This window comes from Dendropsophus ebraccatus, chromosome 3 (genome assembly GCF_027789765.1).
Source record: "Dendropsophus ebraccatus isolate aDenEbr1 chromosome 3, aDenEbr1.pat, whole genome shotgun sequence".
In the NCBI taxonomy this organism is placed as follows: Eukaryota; Metazoa; Chordata; class Amphibia; order Anura; family Hylidae; genus Dendropsophus; species Dendropsophus ebraccatus.
Genome location: NC_091456.1, coordinates 157,812,745 through 157,840,157, shown reverse-complemented (window position 1 = coordinate 157,840,157; position 27,413 = coordinate 157,812,745).

Genomic DNA, 27,413 nt, shown 5'->3' with positions numbered 1-27,413 from the left:
TGGTTTCTGTAATGTCATATTGCTGGTTATTCTGTATATGTTATGTACTGTATATTTGGTATCTGTTATGTATAGTCGGTATATGTTATGTATATTCTGTATATGTTATGTATAGTGGGTATATGTAATGTATATTCAGTGTGTGTTATGTATAGTCGGTATATGTTATGTATGTTCAGTATATGATATGTATAGTCAGTATATGATATTTATAGTCAGTATATGTTATGTATATTCTGTATATGTATTGTATAGTCGGTATATGTAATGTATAGTCGGTATATGTTATGAATATTCAGTATATGTAATGTATAGTCGATACATGTTATGTATATTCGGTATATTTTATGTATATTCGGTGTGTGTTATGTATAGTCGGTATATGTTATGTATATTCAGCATATGTAATGTATAGTTGGTATATGTTATGTATATTATGTATATGTAATGTATACTCGGTACATGTTATGTATATTTGGTATATTTTATGTATATTCGGTGTGTGTTATGTATAGTCGGTATATGTTATGTATATTCAGCATATGTTATGTATAGTCGGTATATGTTATGTATATTATGTATATGTAATGTATACTCGGTACATGTTATGTATATTTGGTATATTTTATGTATATTTGGTGTGTGTTATGTATAGTCGGTATATGTTATGTATATTCAATGTGTGTTATGTATAGTCGGTATATGCTATGTATATTTAGTATATGTAATGTATAGTCGGTATATGTTATGTTTATTCGGTATATTTTATGTATATTCGGTGTGTGTTATGTATAGTCGGTATATGTTATGTATATTTAGTATATGTAATGTATAGTCGATATATGTTATGTATATTCGGTATATTTTATGTATATTCGGTGTGTGTTATGTATAGTCGGTATATGTTATGTATATTCAGTATATGTAATGTATAGTCGGTACATGTTATCTATAGTCGGTTCATGTTATGTATATTGAGTATATGTAATTTATTGTAGGTATATGTTATGTATAGTTGGTATATGTTCTGTATAGTCAGTATATGTTATGTATATTTTGTATATGTTATGTATATTCTGTATATGTTATGTATATGTTATGTTATGTATGAGGAAATATTATTTTACTAAAAGAGTAGTAGATACCTGGAACAAACTTCCAGCAGAGGTGGTTGGTAAATCTACAATAACAGAATTTAAACACGCCTGGGATAGACATATATCTATACTAAGATAATAAGAAAGAAAATACTAAAAGGGCAGACTAGATGGACCCAGTGGTCTTTTTCTGCCGACAATCTTCTATGTTTCTATGTATAGTCGGTATATGTTATGTATAGTCAGTATATGTTATGTTATGTAATGCATGTAATGTTTAAAAATAATTACACAGAAATAAGGGCTTTCCCCACTTGTCTAGACTAGATACTGTATAATTGTCTCGGCTGAGAGCAGGTCCAAGTATGCCCAACTGTTTTTCAGCAAAGAAATATCTTAAAAATGGTGAAGTATTGAGACAGAAAAAAAGTAAAAAAATTACATAAATTTGCACTATGCAGTGATAAAAAAAAAACTTTCTATTCTTCTAAATCCTTTTAATGGAAATGAAAGGTAATCTGTGAGATTCAGGCCTCTTTCATACATCTGTTTATTCTGTCCGCACTTGCCTACCTGCAAATGTGCAACATAACACAGCAATCACTGAGCTCAGGGAGATCAGAGAAAAAAATCACTCAAAAAAATCACTCAAGAGTCTCCAGTGATACACTGCTCAAAACAAAGGAATAGCCAGATATTCCTCCAGGGAAGGAAAACCTGTTACCAAGGGGGGCCTCCCAGTGGGGAGATCACCAAACCACCCTGATACATAGCCCCTTAAGATATTTCCCTATTTGGAACATAAATAGGAAAATACCAGGGTTGCCCCTTTTACATCAAAGTCTAATTCAGGGGCAAATACCCCAAAACAGCTGTCTGTGGATGGATTCCTGGCTTTGGTTATCCCTAGTCATGTCACAATACTCACAACTGAGTTAGACTTTGAGTTAAAAGGGATACAAATCACCTATTCTCAATAAATGGGTCCGCGATTATGTGTACAGCTACCTGGCTGAGGACAGCTCTGGGGATGTGTAAATTGGGCCTAAGGACTGGTGACACTGTAATATAGCTATTATGGAAACAAGACACATGAGGCCTTTTATGGAGGGGGTCTGACCCTCCGGAACGTAAAATAGTTTTTTTCCGTTTTTGTTCTCTTCCTTCCCATTCTTTTCTTGATTGACAGTGAAGGCTCCCCTTTCAGTGCCAAGCACAGTCTGCATGTCCGTGTCTGTGGTATGGACACCAATGAAATTGCCCACAGCAGGGAAACTTTCTGTGCATATACTGTGCTGCTATTTGAATCCACAGTGCAGGTAGCAGATTTCCAGGCGGGACTGGTGCTGTAAGCCATGCCTTGACTGTTAGTCAGTGGGCAGAAAAGTTTTTTTTTTTTTTACCTTCATCCTCAGATCAACTTTGGTAAATCACCACTTTAATTAATATGCTAATTATGTAATAAATGCACTTGGAAGGGGACTGCCACCCTAAATGCACCAATCCATCCCACTGGCTTGCCCCTTCTTATGAATATAGAGTATAAGTGTTGAAAAAGACTACATCCTGTTGCTAAAAATCTAAAATATAGTTTTATCTGACTAAAATAGCAACAATTAACAATATTAACAAAACCAAGATTTATACTATAAGAGTCCATACAATTAAAACCCTAATACCTCAATGTGCTTACTCATGAGAGTTCCTAACCATAGTTGTCAAACTACAAAGTTGTGACTAATCCGTGAAATGAGTAAAGTTTCTAAATTTAGAAAAAAGCTATTTTTAGCTATAACTGAACTAAATGTATGTGCATTAAAATGTTGTAAGGATTAGCTTAACCCTGAGGATAGTTACAGTGCAAAAATCAGGTAGTATATTACAGTAATAAACCCATACTCCTAGAGAATTCCTTTCAGTGTGCAAGCATTCCGAGCTATGATTACCTAAGGACCTCATTCACATGTCAGTGTTTTGCATTTGTAAGCCACAGCCAGGAATGGAGTAAAAAAGATAGAAGAGGTACTTATGTATTTATTTTTTGTTCTGGTTTTGGCTCACACATACTGTCCAAAATACTTCCATGTAGGCACCAAATATTCAAGCACAAAAAGTGCAGGTTTATTATTGGAGATGAGAAAATCAATTTGGAACAAATTAATTTTTCCAAATTTTCAAAAACATACAGTCAGTTAGATAGTGTACCCATTACATGAAGTTTAAATCACATGTACTATCAGGTACATCGCTTTAAGTTTTTTACATGAATGGATCGGCACCAGCGCAGGGATGCCAATGTCACAGTTCTTTTTTTTTAACTGCCGCCCGGGTATTGCGCACAGCGCCCATGCTCGTGAGGAGACTGGCACCGTGCGTGGGAGTCCGGTGGCAGTTCAAAAAAAGGACCTTGGCACCAGCATGCCCGCGCTGGTGCTGATCCATTCATGTAAAAAACTCAAAAGTGATGTACCTTTTTTATTACTACTACTTTATTAAAATAATAAAAACATATATAAAAGGCTCAGCATTACGCATTTCTAGACCAGACCAGTCTCTTTATCAGATGCTCAGAAGCATCTGATGAAGAAACCGATCCGGTCTAGGAACGCGTAATGCTGAGCCTTTTATATATGTTTTTATTATTTTAATAAAGTAGTTTTTTTTATACTTCATCTGTTGGGAGTAGCTGCGCCTATTAATCCTGCTGGAATTTGGAGAGGAGGACTGCACCTTGCTACGCCTGCAGAGCCTCTGTCTTTTGGCACGCCCATGGGCTGGATGGAGACGGGGAGAGAGGTGCTGCAGGCCTAGGGCACAGATGTTCTAAGCCCTACCTCATTGGCTACCCATCTCGCTGCTGAAGTAAAACTTGTTTTTAACTATAATGCTGGCCCCAGGAGAGGCTGACCCAGGGACTGGACATTGCATGTAGACGACTAGAGAACCGTACCAGCAGTTTGTGTGGGTGGCAGCCGGTTCAGATTTGCTTTAAAGTGACTGTACCACCAGGCCCAGGCTGGAGCACTGGAGGCGGGCCGACCCACCCCCAGTGGGAAGAAACCCCAGCCCCTCCATGACTTGACTCTATTAGAATCAATGGAACCCTATCTTAGAGGGGCTAGGGTTTCCTCCCACTAAGGGTGGGTCGGCCCGCCTCCAGTGCTTCAGCCTGGGCCTGGTGGTACAGTCACTTTAAAGAAAGTGAAGTATTTCTTCCATATTGGTAGAAAAAGGATGTAAAAAAAATCAAGCAAAGCCATAATGAATTATGAGGATATATTTTTGTAAACTTTTTTGTAAGGAGGTCAAATACAGTTTAGGAAGTGTTTGCAATCTGTTGTGCCTTGAGGTTTATGGACAATCATAAATAAGGCATTAGCACTATTCAAGGAGAAACTGATTTTTTTTAATTCAAAAATGTAAAATTTAAGTTGCCTGTTTCAACAGATGATAATATCATTTTCCTCTGGAGAAGGCAACATAGGGTCGTCCATGTAAGAACAATTCAGATTTATGCCAACCACCTACAATCATGGTAAAATCAGATGTGTACCATATACATATGTGTACAGGAGAACAAATAAGCTTACATCATTGTACCATTTTTCTTCCCTATGCTTATGATTTCTTCCTGGTTTCCTCCCTGAACTATGACCCTGCTGTTGCCTTCCAGACACTTTCCAGCAATGCAAAGAAATTGCTGAATGTGAAGTGAAAACCAACTGCCAGTACTAATCAGGCAGATCATGTGACTGGGGCTTTCCAGAACGACCACCCACAGATGATGTCAGTGGTCATAGGGGTCCGGTGTGATGGGCAATCCCTCTCCCAACCCCTTTATTCTGGGAGAGATCCCCACCCCAACCTGTTGATTTGAAAGAAAAAGTTTTTGATGGAGTTCCCCTTTAAGTTTTGTCTTATCTAAGGTATGTGGGGCAATCATCTTCTGACCCCTTTGTATTGGGAGAGATATGCGCTCTGGCTGTGGCTTACTGTTCCCCACCCAACAGATTATACAGAAAAGCTCGGCTGTGCTAACTGTTCTTGAATATGAAGAAGACGGAAGGTTGGCAGGAGAGATAACTGACGGCAAGACGATCATTCGGCTGTAAATTATTGAAAGTTTAGGGGGACCTTTACTCTTTAGGCCACTTTCTTCCTAGTTCATTATTTTAATTTACAATGTGTTGAAAATAAGAGTAGTAATCAGCACATGTAACTAAACACAGTTTTCCCTCAAGCAACCTTATTACGCACTATGCAGTCTTAAGTCACTACTAGAGAGGACAAGTCAGGGATCACCCTAAACCACACCATGGACAAGAGGAACACAGTGCAGGACAGTATCCACAAGAGGTAAGGGAACTGATCCAGATAGAACAAAGTTGCTAGAAGCCTAGGCACTCTATCTCACAGCGCAGGTATAATCAGAGAACTCTGACCACTCTGCTCATCCCAGGTAACAAAGTCTGGGGCTTGTGTCACCCTCTAGGACGGGTCACTGGTGGGCAATAGGTGGTGCAAAGACCAAAGAATCAAAACACGGGCACAAGTATTCTCTCTACTTTCAAGTATTCTACGTATTCTACCTCTAAAGTTCCGGCAGAGCACATTACTACTTGGGTTGGGACTCTCTTGACAGCCTCCTCTCTACTCCTTCAATCCTTTTCTACCTCTCAGCATGCAACCCAGCCAGCACTGCTGTATTACAACTCTCAACTCTCATTACAGATCTGGTTTATCAAGTATAGAGTAACTTATCAAGACAAAAGTATACTGTATTCTCCTGAATCAAGTATCTTTACAGTAAACAAGAGTATATTTATTTTAACGGGACTCTGTGATTCTTCACCAAACACCAACACTGTAATCATTTCCTTGAGTTGTCTCTCCTTTCTGTGGGTGGCAGTGCCTATAGTCCGGGTGGGTCGCTACTCCACTCCGGACCACCGTGATAATTGCCCAGGGAACCCCAAACAGCCCGGCAGGTTACTGTCCACAGGGGAACAAGGTATAGCCAGCCCACTCAAAATAAAAGCAGGTGTGTCCACATACCTGTGTGCCCAATCGTCACAACAAAATACAAAAGGGCAGGGCTGTACCAACCACCAAACGAGCCCCTACGCCATACATGTGTCCTTAGTCTGTCTTAGGCCCAGTTCACACTGAGCAAAAACAACGAAATTCTGCAGGACACTGAGCACGGCAGGATTCTGTGGCGAAGAGCTCCCAAACTACCCAAGTATTGTTGGATTTACTGACATAGAATACATTTATTATGTAATACATTACATGGCAAATTATATGGTAAAATAAAAGGTATCAGTAAAAATTACACATTATTCCTCCCATACAACTCTGCTAGTGAAAAAATAAAAACATTATGGGGCACATTAATCATTGTCTTCGCCCCACTAGTTTGGCTAATTTGCTGTTTTTGTGCACAGTATGAAGTTTTAAGCAACATTTACCAGACGTTTGTACTACATTTACAAGGCGTTTGTACTATTTTTGTGTTGTTTACACCAGCTGTGTAATTTTTTTTCTCTTGGACGGGGTGTGGTTTCATGTTAACTCCAACAAAGTAAAATCAGCACTGGATCACAGTCCACACCGCAAGTGGCCACCTGGATCACCAATACAGATGCACACAACAGCATACAGTAAGGTCACAGCGGAAACGGAGGTGTGGTCAAAATCACCCGTGTTTGTTTATTCAGATCCACATAGCAGATGCGACACTTTGACAGTAGCACCTTTGTCAAACATCATATCAAGGTTCATGTTAGCTACTTTATTAGCCAGATTTATCATGGTTGATTTTTTAGTTTTTGCAACAAAAATTGCGCAGTGCACAGTGCAGTACTTCAGTCAGCCCGTGGCCCAAAGTTTCTTAGCCAAGCTAAAAAAAAAGCTATTGGGCAAGATTTATCAAGGCCTGTTAAAGCAGTAGTCTGTGTCCCTGAAGTGTAGTGGAGTCCTTGATAATACTTTGGAATCATTTGGTAATACTTGGATCACTTAGAGTACTTGAATCACTAATTATCACAGGAGGTTTATAAAGTTCAGTTACTGTATTATACTAAAGGGACTTGTAGACCTGAGACTAGGCGGACTTTCTTAAAGGGAGACCTATTCAGACATTATTGTGCTCAGCTGAAAGGGGCTCTAACCACCTTGGAGTCAGTGGTGATAAACTTAAGAAATACCTGTACGGCTATGATTGAGTCACATGTCCAGTAGTACAGGCCCCATCTAAGGGTGAGCCAGACACTGGGGATCCCTGTAAGGTCATGGCGAATTGCAGTGGGGTAAATCAGCTTTAGTTGCAGTTTCCCAATCTAATGACTAGTACTTTAAGAAGAGAAGAAGGATAGCCCTTTAGCATGGATAGGATTTGGCTTCCCCTATTGCCGGTAGTTGCACCCAAGATTTTACTAGCCCTAAGTGGATAGCATACAGGAACATTAGGAAGCAGAAACAGTAGTTGAACCTGGCATGGGGCCCTGGCCAGGTGGCCAGGCCCGGCAAGATCTTTCAGCAGGAACCAGCTTTTCTTACACTTACTATAGTGGCTAAAGACTAGAACTGAGCACATGGCCCACTCCACCTCTACTTAAAGAGTAACTGTCATGTTTTTTTTATTGCAGAAATCAGTAGTATAAACGATTTTAAGAAACTCTGTAATAGGTTTCATCAGCCAAAAAAGCCTCCTTCTGTACTCAAGAAGCAATTTCGCCCAGCCTCCCCCCCCTGACTTCTTATCTGTGCATTATCAGGCAAACACGTCTTCATTACAGAGAAGCCAGTGAAGACGGGTTTTGCTCTCTCCATTGTAAGCCTATGAAGGGGGGAGGGGCTGATGAGGGAAATGAGGGAGCAGGAAGAGGTGACATGAAGGTCAGCTGTTTGGAGACAGTCTGGGCTCCTAAAACGCTGGATTCAGGTTTTAGAAAGGTCAGTGCTTATCTATGAACATACTGAGAGAAGATTGCAGGGTGTTGTGCTTTGCAGAAATGCTCCGTGCTCAGTCACTCCTAACAGCCCCTCCCCTCTCCATAGCCACATAATGGAGACAGAAATCCTGCTTCATCTGATGTGAGGGGGAGGCTGGGAGATTGCTTTTTCAGTCCAGAAGGAAACTCTTTTAGTACATAAAACCTATTACAGAGTTTCTTAAAATCGCTTGTACTGTTGATATTTAATGTTTTCAGAAAAATGACCCTGAAATGACAGTTACGCTTTAAGCTTTCTACTTGTTGCTGATTGGTGAATAAAGCATGGGGAGACACTTTTGGTGACCTTTGCAGTGATTTGTTAGCAAGGCAACTGTCAGGTAGCAGACAGGAGGGAAATGTGCCTTAGCACATACACCATTAACCCTTTACATTTGTACCTTCAGCTCTGCTTTGCAATAAAAGAAAAATATGGGGTGACATCTAGTGATCAAAATGCAGTAAGACGCTTTACCATCCACAGAATACTCAATAGTACATCCTTCTTCAGTGCTGACCTACACATACACAAAACAGCAGTGGCATATGGGTTCTGGGACACTGAATCTACAGGGCTAACAAGCCTTGCTGCACAGCGCAACACAAAGCCCCTTTGTAATGTATATTCTTATATAGAGTACCCAGAGAGATGCTGCCCGACACTACCCAACAAGGCAGGGGATCGGCAGGACTTAGACAGCCCTGCAGTTCCCAACATGTTGGTGGCAGAGGGGCCTGTGTCACCCCTTACTGCTTGCAGTCAATGGAAGTTAAAAAGTAGCAAATTTACAGTAAGTTCGGATTCACATAGACCTGATTGCTTGGCATTGGAATCTTGCAGTCAGGGGAAGATTGATGCAGCCTCAGGACTGTCCAGGAAAAACGTACTGTTTGCTCATTTATAGAAGCTATTTTACAAAGTAACTTTAATAAAGCAATGAATAAGCAAAAAAAAAAAAAAAAAAAAAGAATCTTACATGTTCTGACCTATTGCCATTGGTTTGTTTTCAAATATTTAGCACATGTGCATTGACATTTGCCATAGTACAGAACAATTACCATTGAAATGTGTAGGTGTTAAGAATTCTTTGTTCTAATTGCAAAATGCTCTTAATGGAGTTATAAAAAAAAGTAGCATTTAAATACTTGGAAGTTCTAGATTATAAATTACATATAGCTAGAAAGCATATTCAAAGATCAGAGCGTGGTGACCATAATAATATACAGGTGAGATAGATGGAGATCATAAAACACTCGGCAATTATTGTCATAATGGGATTAAACAAGAATATGGACAGATAAACAAATTCATTAATCACTATGTAATTATGTAACATTTTTTTAACTACAGCGGAAGCAGTATAAATAACAATAAAAGATAACTTCCGTCTTTCTATCTGCTTTCGTTCCATAGTTACAAGTTTTTTAGAAAGCCGAACTATATCCAACATGGCGCTGGCCAGAAAACTACATCTCCCATCATGCAATGCTTATGCCTGATTGGTCCATGATGTAGCAGAGCTGATAGCCACAAGATATTAAAGAGTGACATAGCAGAGTTGAGAGTGTTGCATTGCAGAGTTGAGAGTGTTGCATAGCAGAGTTGAGAGTGTTGCATAGCAAAGTTGAGTGAGTGACATAGCAGAGTTGAGAGACATAGCAGAGGTGAGAGTGTTGCATAGCAGAGTTGAGTGTTGCATAGCAGAGGTTTGAGTGTTGCATAGCAGAGGTGAGTGTGTTGCACAGCAGAGGTGAGTGTTTTGCATAGTTGAGTGAGTTGAGTTAGTTGAGTGAGGGGGGGGGGGGCGCAAGGTCAGCCAGCGAGCCGGTTTGAATTGCGGGGTGAGGCTGGGGATTGCGTGTAGTGCCGCAGGTGATTTGCGGGTGTCGGGAGTGCCGCGGGTGAGTACAGGTGGTGGGGGTTGCTGGGCATGGTGCTGGATGCCGCAGGTGCCGTCCTCTACATAATACTGGACACGTACTGCCGCCCAGGCGAGGTGCAGCGGGTGAGTCCGGGGGAGGGGGCGAGAGTTTGCAGCTCCGAAGTGCTGCGGCTGAGTCCAGGGGAAGACGAGGTACCACGGGTAAGTCCCACAGGTAAAGCTGCACGTGTTGCGACCCTCCGGTCTTTCTCAACAGCATGTTGAGAAAGACCCGAGGGTCGCAACGCGTGCAGCATTTGTTATTGTGTTAAAATAAAGTTTTGAAGAAGCATTTACAAGAGCGAGTGCCGGGATCTATTATTCATCTGTTACTATTTCTAACACGAGCACCGCACTACTGAAAGACTGGAGTGCTGGTTGATCTACATATAGATATACTACATAGATCCATAAGATTGTGTACTATTGCTCTCGGCTGCTGCAGCCGAGAACAATGGATTGCCGGGGCGGGATCAGTGCCATTATGGCTCAGAACCCCGGACGGCTCACAAGCGGGCCCCGCTCTTCCGCTATCGTGTTGCGGGGGGGGGGGGGGTAATCCCCCCACTAAACCACCACTGATGAGGAGAAGAAGAAATCTGAATGCAGCTGTCAAGTTTGACAGCTGCATCTAATTGCCTAATTAGCTGGCACGGCAGTCGGACTGTGCCTGCTAATAGCCGTGGTCCGGGGCTGCAGATAGCTAACACGCGGCCCCCCTCTGAACTCCCCTAGCGATGCAAGGGCATACATTTACGCCCTTGGTCATTAAGGGGTTAAAGTGTACCTGTCATTATAACTTTCAAAATCTAAACCAAAAGTAGATGTGATATGAAGCAAGTTTGCAATATATATTCTTTTTTTTTTTTTTAGTTATCATAAAGGAACACGGCACTTCCTGTTTTCTAACAGTTTTTTTTTTCTCAAAAAAAAAAAAAAACAGGAAACAGTCGGAAAACAGGAAGTCCTGTGTATCGCAGGCCATCTGAGCACTCACAGAGAGAAGGCAGTCATGTAATTGATGTACATATTGAGCCGTGACTCTCTGTACTGGCTGGAATTCCAGTCCTGTTTTTTTCAACCAGCATAAGTCAGAAAATCTGCCTTCAGGAGACTGGACCTGGATTTCTGGTAAGTTCTGCTTTGTTTTACAGCATGATAACAACAAAAAAAAATAATGAATGTATATTGCAAACTTGCTTTATATCACATCCACTGTTGATTTAGATTTTGAAAGCTACAAGAAAGGTACACGTTAAGGCAAAACATAAATTCCCCTGAAACCCTTGAGGTATACCTGCTTTTGCTATCTATTAATACAGATGATAATATAAATGTAAGAGATATATACTTCCTGTGTAATTCACAAACATTACATTTGATCACCTTCATATTAGACTTAAGGAACTTGTAGACTTGAGACTTAGCGTACTTCTTTAAGAGGGATCTACAGTATCTGGACAGTATTGGGCAGCTGAAAACTAACCACCCTGGAGTCAGTGGCAATAAACTTGAAGAAATGCCTGTACTCATGGTACTCATTTCCAATAGGACAGGCCCAATCAAAGTGTGAGTCAGCTGCTGTGGCTCCCTGTTAGGTCCTGGGGTGTTGCAGTGGGGTAAATCAGCTTTAAGGTACAAACACACACACCGTATACGCTGCATATACGCAACAGATTAGATCTATATAACTGAACACAGCATCAAATCTGCTGCTTATCTGCTGCGTATCTTCTGCGTATACGGTGTGTGTTTGTACCCTTAGGGGGAGATTTATCAAAGGGTGTAAAATTTAGACTGGTGCAAACTGCCCACAGCAACCAATCACAGCTCCTCTTTCCTTTCAGCACTGCCTAAAGCTGAGCTGTGATTGGTTGCTGTGGGCAGTTTGCACCAGTCTAAATTTTACACCCTTTGATAAATCTCCCCCTTAGGGTACAAACACACACACCGTATACGCAGCAGATCTGCAGCAGATTTAATGGTGCAGATTTGATGCTGTGTTTAGTTATTTAGATCTAATCTGCTGCGTATCTGCTGCGTATATGCTGCTTATCTTCTGCGTATCGCGGCAGAAAATACGCTGCGACATGGTGTGTGTTTGTACCCTTAGGGTACAAACACACACCGTATACGTAGCAGATACACAGCAGATTTGATGGTGCAGATTTGATGCTGTGTTCAGTTATTTAGATCTAATCTGCTGCGTATCTGCTGCGTATTTGCTGCGTATTGCAGCAGTAAATACGCTGCGTATACGGTGTGTGTGTTTGTACCCTTAGGGTACAAACCCACACACCGTATACACAGTAGATACACAACAAATACGCAGCAAATTTGATGGTGCAGATTTGATGCTGTGTTCAGTTATTTAGATGTAATCTGCTGCGTATTTGCTGCGTATTTGCTGCGTATCGCAGCAGTAAATACACTGCGTATACGGTGTGTGGGTTTATACCCTTAGTTGTACTTTCCCAATACACTGACTAGACTGAAGCTCCTGGAGGCTTGAAGAAGAGAAGGAGGATAGCCCCTCAGCATGGATAGGATTAGGCTTTGACGGTAGATGCACCCGAGGTGTACTTACCCAACATGGCTAGCCTACAGGAGCGCAAATATATAACTTTTTTGTTTACATTTTTGTTAACATTTTATTAAAGGGATTTATTTATATATTTTTTTAAAAATTAAGACAACTGTGCAGTGCCCAATATGTTGGTGGTATAGGGGTCTGTGTCACTCCTTAACTGCTGCCAGTTAACAGAAGTTGAATGGTAGATAAAAATAAGGATTGATTTATTTTGATGACTTTCAGTAAGTTCTGGAGAAGATGGATGTAAACTTACTGTTCGCTCATCTATTGAAGTAGTTTAATAAAGCAATGTATTAGCTAAAAATGTTTTTGAATCTTACAGGTTCTGAACTATTGCCATTGGTTTGTTTTCAAACATTCAACACGTGTGCGGTGACATTTGCCATGAACGATTACCACTGAAATGTGTAGGTGTTAAGAATTCTGTGTTCTAATTGCAACATGCTCCTAATGGAGTTATAAAAGAAGGTAGCATTTAAATACTTCTAGGTTATAAATTACATATAGCTAGAAGGCATATTTAAAGACCAGAGCGTGATGACCATAATAATATACAGGTGAGATAGATGGAGAATCAGAATATGGACAGATAAATAAATTCATGAATCATTTTTGCATTATGTAACAGTATCGCGGTTATTCTGAGACAGTTTTTTTTCATGACATATTCTTCTTTATGTTTGTGGTATACCTTGGTTAATACACTCAGTAGTTAACCCCTTAAGGACAGAGCCTGAAATGGCCTTAAGGACAGAGACAAATTTTATGAATATGACCTGTGTCACTTTATTCATTAATAACTTCGGGATGCTTTTACCTATCCAGCCGATTCTGAGATTGTTTTCTCGTGACATATGGTACTTTACATTTCTGGTAAAATGGAGTCGATACTCATAACAAATCTTTATGAAAAACACCAAAATAACGTGAAAAATTGTGAAAAAATGCATTTTTCCAACTTTGAAACCTTTCTGCTTATACAGAAAATGGTTATGCCACATAAATTATATATTAAATAGCATTAGCAACATGTCTACTTTATGTTGGTAGCTTTTATTAAACTATATTTCATTTTTTTTAGACAATAGAAAGCTTAAAGCATTAGCAGCAATTTTCCAAATTTTCAGTAGAATTTCAAAATCAGATTTTTTAGGGACCTGTTCAGGTTTAGGCTATGTTCACACTATGTATCTGTGCGGCTGTATTTTTTATGCGGCTGGAAATGTGCGGCTGAGACTACGGCCGTGGGAAAAAATAGACATGCGGCTGAAAACATACGGTCATTTACTTGGAAATCTGGTTCAACTAAAAATAACAAATAAAATCTTTAGAAAGTGATGCAAACACCTCTGAGAAAGCAGGGAAACAGTTTACATGAATCGCTATTACCGGGGTTTGCGATCCTCTGCAGTAATGCCGATGCCTCTTATGGTTAATATATTTAATTAATAAAACACATTTTAATTGTAATAAAGTCACTTTCGTTGTTCAATAATTAAATTTAAACAAATCCATCATTTTGCAATTAAATATACTGTTAAAATAAATATATATATAAATAAATGTATATTTATATATATATTTATTTTTTGACAGTATATTTAATTGCACAATAATGGATTCGTTTAAATTAAATAATTGAACAACGAAACTGATTTTATTACAACAAAAATGTGTTTTATTAATTAAATATTAATTAGTACAGGAAGCTCCATTAAGCCGTTAATTCATATTCCCGGTAAATAGAGCATTCTGTACTAATCATCACTTTACTTTAATGAAAACATCAAATGTTTCTTCTAATTATGTTATCACAATAGCATTATTAGAAGAAACATTTAGAATTATATGTGCGCTCAGCTGATTGGCTGATCGGCTCAGAGCACATATAAAGAGCCGGTCCGCAATACAGTGACTTCATTGTGCTGCGGACCAGCGAAGAGACAACATCGGGGTGCGTATACAGATCTCCACACCCCCTCCCCAGCACTGCACCCATCCCAGTAAGGAAGGGGGGTCACTTAACCCCTTCCTTGCTGGGATGGGTGCAGTCTGACATCAGTCTGGCCCCAAAGGGGTTAAGGGGGATGCAATACATCCACCCTTAACCTCTTGGGGGCCAGACTGTAAGCAGCGATCTGTAAAGATGCTGCATACTGTAAGGTGCACAACACCGCTCACAATGATGGGTGTTGTGCTCCTGTTTGTGTTTTTTGTGTGTTTCTCCCTTTTTGTTTTTCAGATATCGGTATCCTGTGGATTACGTCGGATTCGGTGGACTACGTCGATGACCAGCGGTTGTTTGGTGTTTTTTTTTTAATAAAATGGTCAATGAGGGGTGTGGGGTTGTTTTTATTTGAATAAAAAAAAATTTTCACTTGTGTATTGTCTTTATTTCTTTACTTTATAGACTTAGTAGTGGAAGCCGTCTAATAGCCGGAATCCATTACTAAGTCGAGGCCTAGTGTTAACCGGTATAAAATGGCTAACACTAACCCCCCATTATTACCCCAGTACCCAATGCCACCAGGGGTACTGGGAAGAGCCAGGTGCCAGTGGTCACGGAGCGTCAAAATTGGCGCTCCTGGACTGGGCGGCAGCAGGCTGGTAAGATTTAGGCTGGGGAGGGCCTAAACCAATGGCTCTTCCCACCCTGGTGTTACCAGGCTGCTGTCGCTTGATTTTTAACCCGGCTGGTTATAAAAATAGGGGGGACCCTATGCGTTTTTTTTTAAATAAATAATAAAAAAAAAGCATAGGGTCCCCCCTATTTTTAGAACCAGCCGGGTTAAAAACCAAGCGACAGCACCAGGGTGGGAAGAGCCATTGGTTTAGGCCCTCCCCAGCCTAAATATTACCAGCCTGCTGCCGCCCCAGTCCAGGAGCGCCAATTTTGACGCTCCGGGACCACTGGCACCCGGCTCTTCCCAGTACCCCTGGTGGCATTGGGTACTGGGGTAATAATGGGGGGTTAGTGTTAGCCATTTTATACCGGCTAACACTAGGCCCCGACTTAGTAATGGATTCCGCCTATTAGACGGCTTCCACTACTTAGTCTATAAAGTAAAGAAATAAAGACAACACACAAGTGAAAAAAATGTTTTTATTCAAATAAAAACACCCCCACACCCCTCATTGATCCGTTTATAAAAAAAACACACCAAACAACCGCTGGTCATCGACGTAGTCCACCGAATATGACGTAATCCACAGGATACCGATATCTGAAAAACAAAAAGGGAGAAACACACAAAAAACACAAACAGGAGCACAACACCCATCATTGTGAGCGGTGTTGTGCACCTTACAGTATGCAGAATCTTTACAGATCGCTGCTTACAGTCTGGCCCCCAAGGGGTTAAGGGAGGATGTATTGCATCCCCCTTAACCCCTTGGGGGCCAGACTGACGTCGGACTGCACCCATCCCAGCAAGGAAGGGGTTAAGTGACCCCCCTTCCTTACTGGGATGGGTGCAGTGCTGGGGAGGGGGTGGGGAGATCTGTATACTCACCCCAATGTTGTCTCTTCGCTGGTCCGCAGCACAATGAAGTCACTGTACTGCGGACCGGCTCTTTATATGTGCGCTCAGCCAATCAGCCAATCAGCTGAGCGCACATATAATTCTAAATGTTTCTTCTAATAATGCTATTGTGATAACATAATTAGAAGAAACATTTGATGTTTTCATTAAAGTAAAGTGATGATTAGTACAGAATGCTCTATTACCGTGAATATGAATTAACGGCTTAATGGAGCTTCCTGTACTAATTAATATTTAATTAATAAAACACATTTTCGTTGTAATAAAATCAGTTTCGTTGTTCAATAATTCAATTCTAACGAATCCATCATTGTGCAATTAAATATACTGTCAAAAAATAAATATATATATATATATATATATATAAATATAAATTTATTTATATATATATTTATTTTAACAGTATATTTAATTGCACAATGATGGATTCGTTAGAATTAAATTATTGAAGAACAAAAGGGACTTTATTACAAAGAAAATCTGTTTTATTAATTTAATATATTAACTATTAGAGGCATCGGCATTCGGCATTATTGCCGGCTATTTTTGATGTACTCCGTACGGACCGCCTGTCAATCCACGGCCGTGAATTTGCACAGTTCCAGCCACATACAATGGTCTTGTTCATTTTCTATGGGTCCGTTTACGATCGGGCCGTAGGCTCATACATAGTGTGCACTGTTCAGCCGTATATCGTATACTTTCCAGCGTACGCATGAACCGGAAAAATACGGCCGATGATTTACCGCCCGCAATACAGCCGCACAGATACATAGTGTGAACTTAGCCTTAAAGTGTATTTGAGGGGACTGTATGTTAGAAAGCCCCACAAAGCACCCCATTTCAGAAACTGCACCCCCCAAACTCTGCAAAAGCACAGTCAAGAAAGTTTTTTAACCCTTTAGGGGAGTCACAGAAATAAAAGCTAAGTGTGTAAGAAATTTGAAAATTTTTATTTTCTATGCAGAAATTTTATTGTAATCCAATATCTTTCATAATGATAAACCTAATAGCAGAGAAATGCACCCCAATATTGATTGCCCCGTTTCTGCAGTTTATAGATATACCCCATATGTGACCCTATTGTGCTATTTGACGCAACCACAAGCCTCAGATATAAGGGAGCGCCTAGTGAATTTCAACGCCTCCGTTATATTTGGTCATTTTTGACTGTACCACTTCAGGTTGGCAGAGGTTCTGGGGTGCCAAAACCTAAAAAACACCCCTAAAGGGACACCATTTAGAAAACTACACCCCTCAAGGAATGTAACAAGGGGTGCGGTGAGGATCTGGACCCCACAGGTGCTTCACAGATTTTCAATGTGGTGTAAAAAAGGAAAAATTCTATTTTTTTACACTAAAATGTTCTAGCCTTCATTTTTCATTTTTACAAGGGGATAAAAGAAAAAAAAACACCAAACGTGTAGCGCAGTTTCTCCCGAGTACAGAAATACCCCACATGTGGACATAAAGTGCCAAGCAGGCGCTGGACGAGCCTCAAAAGAGAAGCAGCGCCAATTGGCCTTCGCAAGCTGGATTTTACTGAAATGGATTTCAAGGGCCATGTCGCATTTACAGAGCCCTTGTGCTGCCAAAACACTGGAAACCCCCCACAAGTGACCCTATTCTGGAAACTACACCCCTCAAGGAATCTAACAAGGGGGGCAGTGAGCATATGGACCCCACTGGTGACGGGCACAAATGTGGAACAATGTGACGTGAAAGTTAAAATTTTCATTTTTTCACTTTCACGGCACAAATGTGCCCGTCATCAAGGGGTCCATATCCTCACTGCACCCCTTGTTAGATTCCTTGAGGGGTGTAGTTTCCAGAATGGGGTCACTTGTTGGGGGTTTCCAGTGTTTTGGCAGCACAAGGGCTCTGTAAATGCGACATGGCGTTCATCATCCATTCTGGCCAAATCCAACCTCCAAAATCCAAATGGCGCTCCTTCCCTTCGGAGGCTTGCCCTGCACCCACATGGCGCTTTATGTCCACATGTGGGGTATTTACGGACTTGGGGGAAATTGCTCTACACATTTTGTGTGTTTTTTTCTCTTTTAACGTCTTGTGAAAACGAAAAAATTAAGGCTAAACCAACATTATAGTGTAAAAAATGTAATATTTCATTTTCACGCCATATTGTTCCACATTTGTGCCCGTCACCATTGGGGTCCATACACTCACTACACCCCTTGTTACATTCCCTGAGGGGCGTAGTTTCCATAATGGGGTCACTTGTGGGGGGGTTCAGCTGTCTTGGCAACACAGGGGCCTTTTAAATGCAACATGGCCTCTCGAAATCCATTCCAGCCTCCAAAAGCCAAATGGCGCTCCTTCCTTTTGGAGGCTTACCCTGCACCTGCATGGCACTTTATGTCCACATGTGGGGTATTTCCATACTCAGGGGAAATTGCTCTACACATTTGGTGTTTTTTTTAATCTTTTAACCCCTTGTGAAAATGAGAAAATCAAGACAAGATCAATGATTTTCACGCCACAAATGTAGCCATCACCAGGGGGCCATATCCCCGCTGCCCCCCTCGCTAGATTCTTTAAGGGGTGTAGTTTCCAGAATGGGGTCACTTGTGGGGGGTTTCTACTGTCCTGGCCGCACAGAGGCTTTGTAATTGCATCATGGTATCCTCTAATGGGAATGGCGGCCATACCTATTTAGCTGGGGAAAAGGGACCATTCTAATTTATTTGGGGGTATTAGGCCAATTATTAGTTTATAAGGTTGAAAACGACAGGTGTCCATCAAATTCAACCTGTGTTGATCCAGAGGAAGGCAAAAAAAAACCTTGTGAGGCAGACGACAGTAGCCTCATCACAGGGGAAAAATTCCCTTCCGACTCCATAATGGCAATCAGAATAATCCCTGGATCAACGTGACCCTTGAAATAAGAATAAGGGACAGAATTTAGATAATGTAGAACTCCAATGACGTGTGGTACGCCTTGAAGCGATCCAGTATGCAGAGGCCAGTGCGATCAGGACAGGCATCACACTGGAAAATGGCGTCCTTCCTGATCCCCCTGTTATGCCACACTCTGCACTTCTTCTGGGGTCTTTTGTTTTCCAGTGTGGGGGGCGTCACCTGGAAAATGTTTTCCTGGTGCGATACGAGGTCCTTCATATCCAGAAGCGCTGGGTCCGCTCCATGGCTGCTAAATATTAGGGCTCTATTACTGCTTCTGATATGTTCGGATCGTGCCGCAAGCTACAGTAGCTCGGGCAGCGAGGGACCAGAAGAGGGCGGTGCTGGTATAAAAGTTATCCCCGTACAGGTGGTAACCTTTATCCAGCAGTGGGAAGATCAGTTCCCAAATGATCTCCCCACTAACTCCGAGGCTGGGGGGGGGGGCATCTGGGGGCTGGATTCAGGTGTCCCTTCCTTCATACACTCACAGGCTATGTTCACACTATGTATGTGTGCGGCTGTATTTTTTATGCGGCTGTAAATGTGCGGCTGAAACTACGGCCGTGGGAAAAAATAGACATGCGGCTGAAAACATACGGTCATTTACTTGGAAATCTGGTTCAACTAAAAATAACAAATAAAATCTTAAGAAAGTGATGCAAACTGGGAAAGCAGGGAAACAGTTTACATGAATCGCTATTACCGGGGTTTGCGATCCTCTGCAGTATGCCGATGCCTCTCATGGTTAATATATTGAATTAATAAAACACATTTTCGTTGTAATAAAGTCCCTTTCATTGTTCAATAATTAAATTTAAACGATTCCATCATTTTGCAATTAAATATACTGTTAAAATAAATATATATATAAATAAATGTATATTTATATATATATTTATTTTTTGACAGTATATTTAATTGCACAATGATGGATTCGAAACTGATTTTATTTCAAGGAAAATGTGTTTTATTTATTAAATATTAATTAGTACAGGAAGCTCCATGAAGCCGTTAATTCATATTGCCGGCAATAGAGCATTCTGTACTAATCATCACTTTACTTTAATGAAAACATCAAATGTTTCTTCTAATTATGTTATCACAATAGCATTATTAGAAGAAACATTTAGAATTATATGTGCGCTCAGCTGATTGGCTGATCGGCTGAGCGCACATATAAAGAGCCGGTCCGCAGCACAGTGACTTCATTGTGCTGCGGACAAGCGAAGAGACAACATCGGGGTGAGTATAGAGCTCTCCCTACCCCCTCCCCAGCACTGCACCCCTCCCAGCAAGGAAGGGGGGTCACTTAACCCCTTCCTTGCTGGGATGGGTGCAGTCTGACATCAGTCTGGCCCCCAAGGGGTTAAGGGGGATGCAATACATCCTCCCTTAACCCCTTGGGGGCCAGACTGTAAGCAGCGATCTGTAAAGATGCTGCATACTGTAAGGAGCACAACACCGCGTACAATGATGGGTGTTGTGCTCCTGTTTGTGTGTTTTTTGTGTGTTTCTCCCTTTTTGTTTTTCAGATATCGGTATCCTGTGGATTACGTCGGATTCCGTGGACTACGTCGATGACCAGCGGTTGTTTTTTTTTTTTTTTTTTTAATAAAATGGTCAATGAGGGGTGTGGGGGTGTTTTTATTTGAATAAAAAAATTTTTTAACTTGTGTCTTGTCTTTATTTCTTTACTTTATAGACTAAGTAGTGGAAGCCGTCTAATAGACGGAATCCATTACTAAGTCGGGGCCTAGTGTTAGCCGGTATAAAATGGCTAACACTTACCCCCCATTATTACCCCAGTACCCAATGCCACCAGGGGTACTGGGAAGAGCCAGGTGCCAGTGGTCTCGGAGCGTCAAAATTGGCGCTCCTGGACCGGGCGGCAGCAGGCTGGTAAGATTTAGGCTGGGGAGGGCCTAAACCAATGGCTCTTCCCACCCTGGTGTTACCAGGCTGCTGTCGTTTGGTTTTTAACCCGGCTGGTTATAACAATAGGGGGGACCCTATGCGGGTTTTTTTTAAATAAATAAATAATTTAAAAAAACGAGCTCTATACTCACCCCGATGTGTCCTCTTCGCTGGTCCGCAGCACAATGAAGTCACTGTGCTGCGGACCCGCTAATTATACGTGCGCTCAGTCGATCAGCCAATCAGCTGAGCGCACATATAATTCTAAATGTTTCTTCTAATAATGCTATTGTGATAACATAATTAGAAGAAACATTTGATGTTTTAATTAAAGTAAAGTGATGATTAGTACAGAATGCTCTATTGCCGGCAATATGAATTAACGGCTTACTGGAGCTTCCTGTACTAATTAATATTTAATTAATAAAACACATTTTCGTTGAAATAAAATCAGTTTCGTTGTTCAATAATTTAATTTAAACGAATCCATCATTGTGCAATTAAATATACTGTCAAAAAATAAATATATATATAAATATACATTTATTTATATATATATTTATTTTAACAGTATATTTAATTGCACAATGATGGATTCGTTACAATTAAATTATTGAACAACGAAAGGGACTTTATTACAAAGAAAATGTGTTTTATTAATTTAATATATTAACTATTAGAGGCATCGGCATTCGGCATCATTGCCGGCTATTTTTGAAGAACTCCGTACGGACCGCCTGTCAATTCACGGCCGCATTTCCAGCCGCAAACAATGGTCTTGTTCATTTTTTACGGTTCCGTTTACGATCAGGCCGTAGATTCATACATAGTGTGCACTGTGCAGCCATATATCGTATACTTTCCAGCGTACGCATGAACCGGAAAAATCCGGCGATGATTTACCGCCCACAATACAGCCGCACAGATACAGAGTGTGAACCTAGCCTAAGGGTACATGCACACTGCGGAATGGCGAAGGATAACCCTTTATTCATTCCGCAGCTGGCACCCACCGCCGGACTGATGCAGGCGCGCGTCTCCGTCCGTGTCATAGACTCCATTCTATGCACGGCCGGATTCCGCCCTCTGTCCAAAGAATGAAGGTGTTCATTCTTTGGACGGACGATGGAATCCGCCCGTGCATAGAATGGAGTCTGTGACACGGGAGGAGACGCGCGCCTGCATCAGTCCGCCGGTGGGTGCCAGCTGCGGAATGCACAAAGGGTTATCCTTCGCCATTCCGCAGTGTGCATGTACCCTATATCTGTAAGTGTACCCTGAGGTGTGCCATGTGCAGGGACCAGGCGCTGCTGCCTGTTCGGCCTCGGGGGGCGCCTTACCTCGCCCCGCTCCTGTCTCCGTCTGTGCCGGCTGTCTCAGATTTAAAGGGCCAGTCCGCCCCTAATTGGTGTATGCACACAATCACTCCCTATAAATCCCAGCATGCCCTGTCCCTCGTGTTGGAGCCTCTACATGCTTCCCATAGCATTTGGACCAGCTCCCTGTTGTTCCTGACCTCAGTCCCTGTTCCTAGTCCCTGTCCGCTGTCCCTGTCCGCTGTCCCGGTCCCTAGTCCCTGTCCGCTGATTACCCATTGTTCCTGAGCACTGCCTACTGCCTGCCACGCCTCACCTGCTGTCACTAGCAACCAAGCCAGGGGTAGCGACCTGGGGGTCGCCTGCCGCAGCAAGTCCATCCCGCCTTGCGGCGGGCTCTGGTGAAAACCACTGGCCCCTTAGACTCCGCTCTCTGGTGCGGTTAATACCTTTGCTAATGACGGTTCGGTGGATCCACGACTCTAGGCGTTACATTAATACACATGAAAATATGTATGTAAGAGGTATATACCTCCTGTGTAATTTACAAACTATACATTTTTTTCACCTTATTACTCCTTCGGCTGCCAAGACTTTAATCCAAGATTTTATATAAAGTCTGCCAACTGCCTACAGAAGTAATATCAGTAATTAAAGGACGTAATACTGTGATGAAATTATAATGTGATCAACAGGAAAAGAAAAGATCAGTTTTGATTACATACATCCTGTAAAATATACATTGCTTAACTTTTATTTACTGGAATCCATGCAGATTACCTGTCACCACACTGGGTCTGTCTTTACTCTTCTTACTAGATGTATGACTGTATGACTCAACAAGGCCATAACAATTGGTGGCTTGCCCCTGAAATGTTTGGCAGAGATTGGCGCTCGTTTGCAGTGACTTTACTCGGGACAAGTGCCTGGACCGCCGCAAACAATCTTTGAATTGTTCAGGCTGTTCAGTGAAATGACAGCAGATACTGTCTGTGTATATTTGTGCTGTCAGTTTACCCTTAGAGGACCGGGCTAATTAAAATGTTTGCATTTTCGTTTTTTCCTCCTTGTGCTTAAAAGGCCATAGCACTTGCATTTTTTCACCTAGAGCCCATGAGCCCTTATTTTTTTGTGCCACTTATTGTACTTTGCAATGACAGGCTGAATTTGTTCATAAAGTACACTACAAAAGCAGGAAAAAATTAAATGTATGGTGAAATTGAAAAAAAAAAAAACACACTTTTTTTTATTTGGAGGGTTTTTGTTTTTAAGCCATTTGCCCTGGGGTAAAACTGACTTTTATTGATGGCTTTTAATTGATGGCTTTTAAAAAATTCAAACCATTGTTAACAAATACAGTATATGTTCCTTAAAATCGCTCTATTCCCATGCTTATATCGCTTTAATCCTTTGGTCTATGGGGCTGTGTGTCATTTTTTGTGCCATGATCTGTACTTTCTATCGGTACCTTTATTGCGCATATGCAAGTTTTTGATCACTTTTTCTTACAATTTTTCTGGATTTGATGCGATCAAAAATGCGAAGTTTTGCACTTTGGGATTTTTTGCGCTTACGCCGTTTACCATGCTATATCAGGAATATGATAAATTAATATTTTGGGCGATTACACACACGGTAATACCAAACATGTTTATTTTTATTTATAACATGTGAAAAGGGGGGTGATTCCAACTTTTATTAGAGGAGGGTGCTTTTTAGTAATAAAAACACCTTTTTTTTTTTTTTTTTTTTTTTTTACACTTATACTAGAAGAATAGTTATGCAGAATAGATTAATGAGATTGGCACTCGATAGCTTTCGGCTGCTGCAGCTGAAAACAACCAAGTGCCGAGCCGGGATCAGCGCCGGGTGAGGACACGGGGATCGGCCCTCTGCGATCGCGTCACGGGGGAGGGGGGGTGATCCGCCCACTAGACACCAGGGAACAGGCTTCAAGTAGTAATCAAATGCAGCTGTCAACTTTGACAGCTGCATCTGATTATTTAATTAGTGGGCACGGCAATTGGACCATGCTATTAGCGGGCACGGTCCAATTGCCGTGCCCACTAGTTAAATAATCAGATGCAGCTGTCAAAGTTGACAGCTGCATTTGATTACTACTTGCGGCGGTTCAGAGTGGGGGCGGCTCCTGTCTTCTACATGCCGTCTGTATCTTTGGGCCCTGCCTCCTCTGGCTGTCAATCAATCTGTAGGAGGTGGGGCCTGAAAATACAGCAGGCAAAGGGGGCATGGAAGACCTGGATGCTGGATCACAAGAAGCATGGATGGTAAGTATACATTGCTGCTTCTGATATTTAAACTGACAGCACAAATATATACACAACTGTGCTGAACATGTGTGGCCAGAAGGCTTGGACTGGACAACAGTGGAGCAGGGAAATTACCCAGTGGGCTCTACCCTTTGGTGGACCCCTAAACAGGAGGTTGGCCTCCCTGTCTAGCAGCTCCAGGATGACATATAATCCCCAACACTGCTGCGCATGCCTTGCATCTGTTAGCACTATACAAATAAATATTATTATTATGTTATTATTATTACTTACTGCCTCTATCTAGTAACCTGGGGTTTCATCATATTATATAGAGGCAGGGAGTGACTGGGGTTATAAGCAGCAGCATATAGTGTCCAAATTTAGTGCCTCTCTCCTCTCCTCTGGGACCCTCCGCCACCTTCTCCTCTCAGGCTGCCTCCATCTGCTCTATGTGCTGCTGCTGGCAGTCGGGACACAGGAGGAGAGAAGAAAGAGGGGCTTCAGCCTGCTCAGTGTGGCCCTGGGGCTGAAAATCTGACAGCATGTGAGCTGTACCAGGTGCTTTCCTGTACCCAGTGAGTGATTGGCTGAACGGGCGATCCATCAGCCGAGTACATGACGTTGCAGCTGGAGGAGCTGCAGGAGGTCGGTGGCTATTGGATATAATTAAGGAAGATCTACCCTACAGACAGGAGTGGAGCTGTTTCTAGGAAAAGGCTGTGTTCACACAATGCATATATCTGTTGCATTTTTAACATGCATTTTGATTGGTGAACGTATTGAGAGACTTCAGAGTTCACCAACCAAATTTCATCATACATATTCAGGTAGGGATCCCCTCCTTGTCTATTCATTTCAGCAGCTTTATTAATACTCTTTGGCAGCCCTTTCCACATACAATTACATCAGATTGTCAGCAGTCTCCTTCAGGGGACCAGAAATGCTGGGAAATGTAGTGTATAGAAATGTCTGCGAACCACAAGTGTCCCTCCAAAATGTTGGGAGGTATGGAGGAAGGACTGACTGCAAAGAATTATGGGGAAGCTTGATGTCATGTGTTTTCAGTCATCATCATCATCATCATCATAAGCTTTACAGTAATGGAGCAGCTTTATCAACCTGCCAGAGACAAAACACGGTCTGATTCGCCATAGCAACCAATCACAGCTCACCTTTCATATCTTAACAAGCACTTATAAAATTAAAGCTGAGCTTTGATTGGTTGCTATGGGCAGGTTAGACTGCCTAAGTTGCGCATGGCAACCAATCACAGTTCAGCTTTGATTTTACCAGAGTAATTTGGGAAAAGAAAGCTGAGCTGTGATTGGTTGCTATGGGCCACATCAAACCATATTTAGCGTTCTTAGTGTGGCCTAACCATAGGCTGTTTGCTTGGTCACAAGTGTGTTTAGTGACCTCTGCCATAAAGCGCATCGCCAGTCACTAATGGGTTAATGCTTCAGATGTGTTTACCTGCAATAACCATGGCAACCGTGCACTGTGATGACAAGCGCTTATGTCATAAAGAAGGTTCCATAAAGCAATGCACCGCGCCCTGATCAGTGCCATCTTGGATGCGCCAGAGGACCTTGAGCTTGACTACTTTACTGCCCCCTACCCTTGATATTATTTGGAGGTTCTAGCAGGGGAAAAGGGGTGGTCTGCTTTAGACTACCCCTTCATCAAGTCTCCACCTTCTTAAGAAGTGGACTTGGATCTGTGAGGGAGAAGAGATACATCGGCCTAACCATCAATAAGGTGACTGATTTTGCAGCCAGATTTCTCTTACATCCAGTTTATTATATTTATAGTATGGTATTACCCTCTAAGCCCAGGGAAGGGGCAACTCTCCAGCCATGGCTCCCTCGAGGTTTCCCCCACAAGGGGTTTTTCCTCGCCTGCGTGCTGGAGGGTGACTCTTCGTGAGTCGGGGGTCTGCTATTTTCAGTGTCATGCAATTTTAAATAAAATTGGGACCCTTTGAAACCTGATTACAATGTGTTGTGTCTTTATTTTGCATTCTTTGGTTTAACTAATTATGCTTGGGAGTTGGGGGTCCATCACATATTACAGAGTCATAAAGCTGGACATCTGCCTGCTACACAGATCTATCACCTGCACAATGAGCGCAAATAGGATGGAGCAGTGGATAGTCCTGCATGTATGTGCGTATCCCTGGGTTAAAGGGGCACTCAAATCTTGAAGAAAAAACATGCATCACTAAGTTTATACCTACATCTGCAAGGTTTGTCAAAAGTTTTTTTCAAGTGACAGGGTCACAGCAATCATAACATATCATAGCAACATGGACACACATGGATATATATGTAGCAGGGAAATGATAAAATGAGGGATTTCATCAAATCCTTAAGGATTCAATGTATTTATTGTGCATGTGTTTGTGTACTATGTATGCATAAAGGTAATATGCATTTCTTTATATCTGTGTATGATTTATGTATATAATGTGCATATTTGTATGTACAGGTTATGTTCACTGATTTGTAACTCCCCCTCCTATACCTAAACCCGCTGGGGACTCAGCTTCCAAGTGCCATTTCAGCAGGGAGAAACCTCTTTAACTCTTTGTACCAGAGAATAAAAGCATTTTCTATGCTATTGAAGCCAGACAAATATATTTCAGGTACCATGTGCCTTCTTGATGTAATAGTATCTAACAGTGTCAGCAGTTTGGAACATGAATTACAGCTGACAGATTTCCTAAAGGAGAAGTCTTATGAAAGTAACAAATGACAGACAGGCAGGGGGGTGCGTGAAGATAGTAAAGAAAGTATACTTACCAGTCCCTGTGCCCCGTAGCGCTGCTCTCGGGTCTCTA